Genomic DNA, 7,376 nt, shown 5'->3' with positions numbered 1-7,376 from the left:
GGGAAAGAATGAAGAAGAATTAAGATATAAATGTTTTATTAAGGAAGGCATGAATATTTTATTTTAAGAAGGCATGTGTGTATAGTTTGTGAATTACTTTTATTTATATGTAAAGTGAACATATAAATATGATATATTAAGAAAATGATTGATTGTTAAAATCAACATAGTTTTTTAGGAAGAGAGTGATCTTAATATGGATGTAAGATCGTAAATGTTAACACATGCATATATAATACAGGGTCCTGGAAAGGGAATACCTTTTTTAGGAAGGACCTTAGATCCACAAGTGAGTTATTTATCCCATTATGAAGATATCTTTAAAATTAGGATTGAACTAAAAGATCAAATAGTATAATTAGATTTATTATTGTTTAAATTTTAAATTTAATTTGTAAATATAACTTGTTACAAATTAATCCTAATACCGAAGACATTAGACAAGCTTTGAGTAAATCAATATACTGTGTACTTTCTATGCTACCTATGGAAGGTACTTATAAAATGACAAGTCTTATACTTTATGAAAAAATTGGCGATTGGTTAGAAAATGGACCTTCCTCCCTCAAAAGCAGGTTGTGATCCCATTAATAACACAGTCCAAGAGTAGAAACTAGGTTTTCAATGAGGTTGATGCATTTGATGGTCTTCACCCTTCACCTTCTATATGTAGAGAAAGAGGGCTTGACTTTTGTGATGAGAATGGACAATATGGGTTCACTTTACAGGTTCTTGGTGGATGATTGGCTCCAACTACTACTAGATGAACCCAAGGGGAGGGAGAAGAATAGGGAAAATTTGTTCCCCTTTAGTTTAAGTTTAATTTTTTGTTATGCTTATTATTACAACACTTGACCCATGAGGGTTATGTTAATGGTGCTTTTATGGACTCACATTTATTATAATGTTTGTATTTTGATGTTGTATACTATTTGTAGTTTTATTCTCATAGTTGGGACACTTTAGTGTGGGTGGGTTTGAAATTAAGAAGGGGGGTTGGTTAATTCAAGATTTTCTTGATTGTTAGTTGATCTACAACTTCTTGTTAATCAGGTCAAACCCTATTTTTGGCTACTTTCAATTTCAAAAACAATACATTTTTCTAAAGAAAAAATACACCTTATTTAACCATTATGATTTTATTTAAGCTTCAAGACTACAAATAAAAAGTGTAATTACAGGTAAAAGCACAAACCCATGTCACCTTTTATAAAAAAAGAACCCCAAAACACAAACTATTCAACTTAAATGACACAATACTGATATTTGTGTTTAGAATTTTAGGATTCTATAATTTTAAATAAAAAATGAGTAAGAATTAATTCCTCTTAAAAAAAATTGAAGTTCTTTTTCTAACTGTGAAAAATATAAGGTGTAGTTCTCGTAAAACAAGCATATGCCAATCGTGTTTTTCTGCTTTGATTTGAAAATAAGTTATAAATGACATGTCTAGCTAGGGAACAAAAAAAAAATATTGGTTTTTGACATATATTTTCTTTTTTTATAACTATTTAAGGTTGACCTTATCATAAACTGACAATTTGTACCTCCAATTAACACTTAAAAAAAAAAAAACATATTCTTGAAGAGGCTTCTCTCCCCTAGGGCTATATATATATATATATACATATATATGTATATGTATATATACATATATATGTATATGTATATATACATATATATGTATATGTATATATACATATATATGTATATATATATACATATATGTATATGTATATATATATGTTAAAATACTGACTTATAATAATTTGAAATTATAACATATCATACAAATCAAAACAGTGTGGAATTTATATAATGATGATATTGACTCTGAGGTCTATAAAAGGGTATTTTTATTTTTTCAAATAAGTTGAGTTTTGATAAAGAAATGACATTTGACCAAATTAGGTTTAGAGGTTCTGAAAGGTGACACATATATGTGTTTTTACATTTATGCATTGGATTTCTATTTATTACAAGGCATAGGTAAAAATAAAATACATCCTCTATGTGCTGCTCAACATTGTTACTTTTCAACACAATAAAATATGAAATATTTATGACCGACTAAAACAAATGAATAAGTACAGAACATCTATACAAATTCATTAACATTACCAATACATCCATTTTAAACACCAATTCCAAATGTGTTTTAAGTCACTTTCCAATACATAAATGATAATATTTAATCCCATATTAATAATCATTGCTAACATTGATCTATCCAACTCTAAACTATCTTTTCTCTAATCCATTTATTACATGATCACGACTTGTATCAAAACATAATTACAATATTATAAATCATAATTACAAAAAAATATCTTCATGATCATAATTACATCATGCCCCTCATGGAGTGTCCAGTTACAATACCAATTCACGTATCCGTGATGTACATGATATCAAAAAATATATAATAAACATCATCACACAACTAGGATAATGATACTAAAAATATGATCCATCTATTCTCACAAACAATCCACCAAACCTTGGTGAATGAAGATCACAACCACCTAACTATGTGGAACTATAAGGCCCACTATACCATACTAGTAAGGAGTGTGTAGCATAAAAATGTACACAAATTGGAAACAAACATAGAAACTAGGCCTCTTCTAACATAAAAACTCACTCCTAAAAAAATTATATTGAGCATGAAATTGTGATAAATAAAAATGAGAAATGCATTTAACATATTCAAACTAATACATATCCAAACATGAAAGTGGGTATATTCTATTTATGGAGGATATGTGGTTGTTCACAAAACTTGTAGCATAAAAATGCACAAGTAAATTATATGAAGAATGATGAGATGGCTCCAATTAATAGACATTTAAGAGAAATAGATGTTCAAGATATAATTGGAAATCTAAGGGCAAGATTGCATCAAAAGAAAAGACGGTTGGTCATTCAACATGCCAACTTTTGCTCACATGTATGAGAAATTGATGAAATGGATGCCTCATATAGAGTGGGAGATAAATGTGTAAGAGATGAAAGTTATTGTAGTGGGAAAATGTTCCTGAATAGATTCACAAAATGGTTTAACATCCTTTTATGTCTTCTATAAGTCTAGTGGTTGCATATGCATTGACAGGTTGATCTTTTGGTGCAACAACAACCCTACCAATTAACAAGTGGTATCAAAACTTGGTCATAGGTTCGAATGTTGTAGGATGTATTAAGTAACATTGGGAGAGAGATTATTAGCAGTAGGTAAATGTCCCTCCCTAGATTCACAACATTAAAACCCTCATGTGTCTTCTATAATTGTTGTAGTTGTACTAGGAAGTTCGGTCAAGGTAAGTACATATATAGACAATGGTTCAAGATGGGTTAATTCAAAAAATAAAATTAAAAAGTTGTGCTCACTTGAGTGAGACAATTTTGAATTAAGAAAAATGAATAAAAAGTATAATAATAAAGAAATTGGGCTAATTAATGAAAGACTAATTATTGGGTATGATTCAAGAAAAGGTGGGGAGATTTAGGCTTAGACTATATTAGTTGATTTAGTGTTAAGTATGCTCTAGGGAAATGTGATAGGATAAGATTAAATGAATATAAATTCATTTGATAAAGGGTAGTACTTAAAGGTGTATTTAATTAAAATAATGGTTAAATGGATAATGTAGAATACATATGTACAAATTCTCTACCTATAACAAAAAACTTCTTACCTATACTTTTTGTTCTTTTTAATGTAGAACGATTAAATTTCCTTACCATTTCACCTTGTTGTTCCGGAAAAGATCTATATATTTAACTCTTTCCTATCTCACCCATACACAAGCTTTTAATTTTCTCTTACAATGTTAGCATTAATCATAAATCTTGTTTGACACAAATTCACATAAGCACAAAGTCTTCTACCTCCCAACCTCTAGTCTTTAAAGATATTGACTTTTTGGTCTCATATTTATTTGGCCAAATATGGCTATACATTCAAGATGATCAAATCTTATTTGGATATATTACCTTTTTCTTTCTTGCTTTAAATAATAGTTACAAAGGTTCATCTTTATACAATCTTTAAAACTATGAATAAAACTGTATTCTCTTTTTGTCTTGAGGATAACCATAACTTATAATGATCCCAATAATATTTTCATTTTATAAAATTCTCAATGTTTGCGAATAAATATTTAGAATTAAAATCTTTCTTATTATATTATTTTCCTCTATTTTTCACATTTCCTTTAATTTAGTTAATTTTCTAAGTATTTATGTTGAAACAATTACCAATACTTTGCATTTATTATTATTTTTCCTTTCTCTATATATATTGCAATTAAAAAACTAACTTTACTCCCCAAAATCTTATGTATGTGCATACAAAAATGATGAAAAATATAGAAAGTTAACTTTGGGGATCTAAATGGATTTTTAGGCTATTGAAGATAAATCAAAATGGTCACCAACATAGAAGATTTTACTTGGAAAACCACTTAACTCCTCCTAAAAAAGATACTTTTAAATGTTTTTGTAAAAAGAGTCACATCTAAGTCAAAACTTATGACCCTAGAAGTTCCTCCATCATTCTCCCCTTGTTGAAGGAAACACAACTCTTGCAAGTGACCAACTATGAACTACTATAACTTAATCAAATCCTACAACATCATTTCCCACTTAGATATCCATGTTTTATGTGTTTATAGTAATGTGTCCTTCTTTATTAGATACCTATTGTACTAATCATTCCTTGTCAAGGTAGTCTTCTTGTCTATAATTCTGGTAATATTTTCCTTCTTATTTGGAAGGTGATGTTTCCAATCCATAGATTGTGCACCATCCATCTGTTGAGATTCTATGTGGAATGAATATATTTATTAGAAACATTAACTAGGGGAGAGACATCTTTTTATTTATAAGCTAACCTCATAAGCATTAACATTAATCTTCTTGATTATTTTGCAAGGACCAATATTTTTGTACTTCAACTTATGCTATGTGCTAAGAGTAAATCTCTCATGTCTCAAGTAAGCCATAACCAAGTCACCTTCATTAAATATATATTTTCATCTACTAACATCCATGACAATCTTGTAACTCTCATTATTGTCCTGTAACTTTTATCTTACATCTTATTGGAGTTGGTAAAGGTGTTCTGCAAAAGCTTCCCCATCATCACTAATTTCATCTACCAATGGTAGTGTAATTAGATATAGAACACCTTGAAGATTCTTGGTACAAATAATCTAGAAAGAATTTTTTCCTGTTGGTTTATTTACAAAACTATTATAATCAAGTTTTTCCTCTGGTAGTGTGAAGTCCCACTTCTTGGGCTTCTAACCAACAATGCTTCAAATGTAACAAATTTACCAGACTTTGATTGAAAACATCTATTTTCCCATCTGTTTGAATATGATAGCCACTAGTAAACTATAAATTAGTCATCAATTTCTTCTATAAAGTCTTAAAGGACTCGACAATTTTTTATCTCTATTAGATGTAATAGTGTTTGGAAAGCCATCTAAATGGACAACTTCTGAGAAGACTAGTTCCATTGTCCAATATTAATATACATTGGTTTTTAGCAAGCATTAGAATGGGCCATCTTTTAAAACCACTTAGTAACTATAAAATAGAACCATTGCATTGTTGAGTGTATGCGAGCCCCAACACAAGATCTATACTTGCATTTACCCACAATTTGGGTGGTACTACTAGAGACACACACAAGTCTATATTATGTGATTTTCCTTTAGCCACTTGACATATTTGACACCTTATCAAATTTTAGAGATGCATTGTTCATTTTTGTCCAATAATACATATCTTCAACAAAGCTTATTGTCTTGTCCTTTTCAAAATACCCCTGGCTAATCCACCACTATGAGATACCGTCATAATATGTCCCGCATAGGGATAATTGGTATACATAGTGGTTTCACTTAAAAAGATTTGACCATCTTGTTTAAAATATTCATTATTGACATGATTTGAATTACAAAAAGATGAATCCTTTAGTTGTTAAGTAATCTCCTAGAAATCATCACCAGACTCATATAAATTCTTAGTAGCATCAAAACCAATGAATTCAATTTCCATGGTGGTTAATAGTTAACCACACCTACTCAGAGTATTAACAACCTAGTTTTGTTTTCTAGACTTGTGTTTCAAAATAAATGTATATCCGTGTAAGAAAGAGACCCACTTGGAATGCGTACTAAATAAGTTCTTTTTTGGGTTCAGGTATTACAGGGAATAAAATTAGTAAATGCTAGAAATCGTTGTGAAACTAGACATTTTCTCCAATGCCCTAACACCTGAACAATTTCACAAAATCCCATATCATAGGTAGAATAATGTTTCCTCATTTCATTCAAAGTTTTACTAAAGAAAGCTACAGGTTTACCTTCTTGTATATGAATTAAACCTAATCCAATATGGAAGGCATCACATTATACTTTTAATACCTTATCAAATTTGGATGTGCAATTATAGGAGCATTAGTTACGTTCTTCTTCAAAAACTTGAAACTTTCCTCAACATATGTTGTGCATGTAAACCCTTCCTTTGGTGCAATATATTATAAGTGCTACAATGCTAATGAAATTTCTAATAAAATTTCAAAAGGAGAGTTTCTAATCAGAGACAATTCTTACCTCTATTATGTTGTTTGGTCTAGGACAATGTAGAACAATCTTAACCTTCTGTAGGTCTATCTTAGTACAATCTTCAAAAATGACAAAGCCCAAAAAGTTAAATTATTTTACATTAATTTTCACTTCTTCAAATTCATATAGAGATTATTTATTCTTAGCACAACCAAGACAACCCTCAATTGATGTAGGTTTTTTTCTCTATTTTGTTTGAGATGTCATCAAAATAAATGACCACAAACTTACCAATATAAGGTTATAATACAATATCCACCAACCACATGAATGTACTAGGGTACATTAGAAAGGCCAAATGGCATAATCATCCATTCATATAAATGATCTCACATCTTAAAAGTTGCATTCCATTCATCCCCTCTCAAATTTTGATTTAGTGATAGCCATTTTGTAGATCACTCTTGTTGAAGTACATGTTCCCTACTAGTTCATACATCATGTCCTCTATAAAAGGAATTAGAAACTAGTACATAATGAACTCATCTTATTAATTTATTTTCTATCATTTCACATCATCCATGTGTCATCTTTTTGTAAAGTCAACAATGTAGGTACTGCACATGGGCTCATGCTCTCTCTAACTAGACCTTTTATTATGAGTTACGTTGCCTATTTTTTTGCTTTGCATATTGAATTGGATTCATTGGATATGTTATTTTATTGGTTAGAGTGGACCATGTAATCAAATAAACATGGTGTTGGATGTCCCTCTTTGGAAGTATTTTATCAACTCATCAA

Source organism: Cupressus sempervirens, chromosome 5 (assembly GCF_028749045.1).
Source record: "Cupressus sempervirens isolate cs-2001-9-10 chromosome 5, ASM2874904v1, whole genome shotgun sequence".
In the NCBI taxonomy this organism is placed as follows: domain Eukaryota; kingdom Viridiplantae; phylum Streptophyta; class Pinopsida; order Cupressales; family Cupressaceae; genus Cupressus; species Cupressus sempervirens.
The sequence above is the reverse complement of the archived record's forward strand: the minus strand, read 5'-3'. Positions refer to the sequence as shown.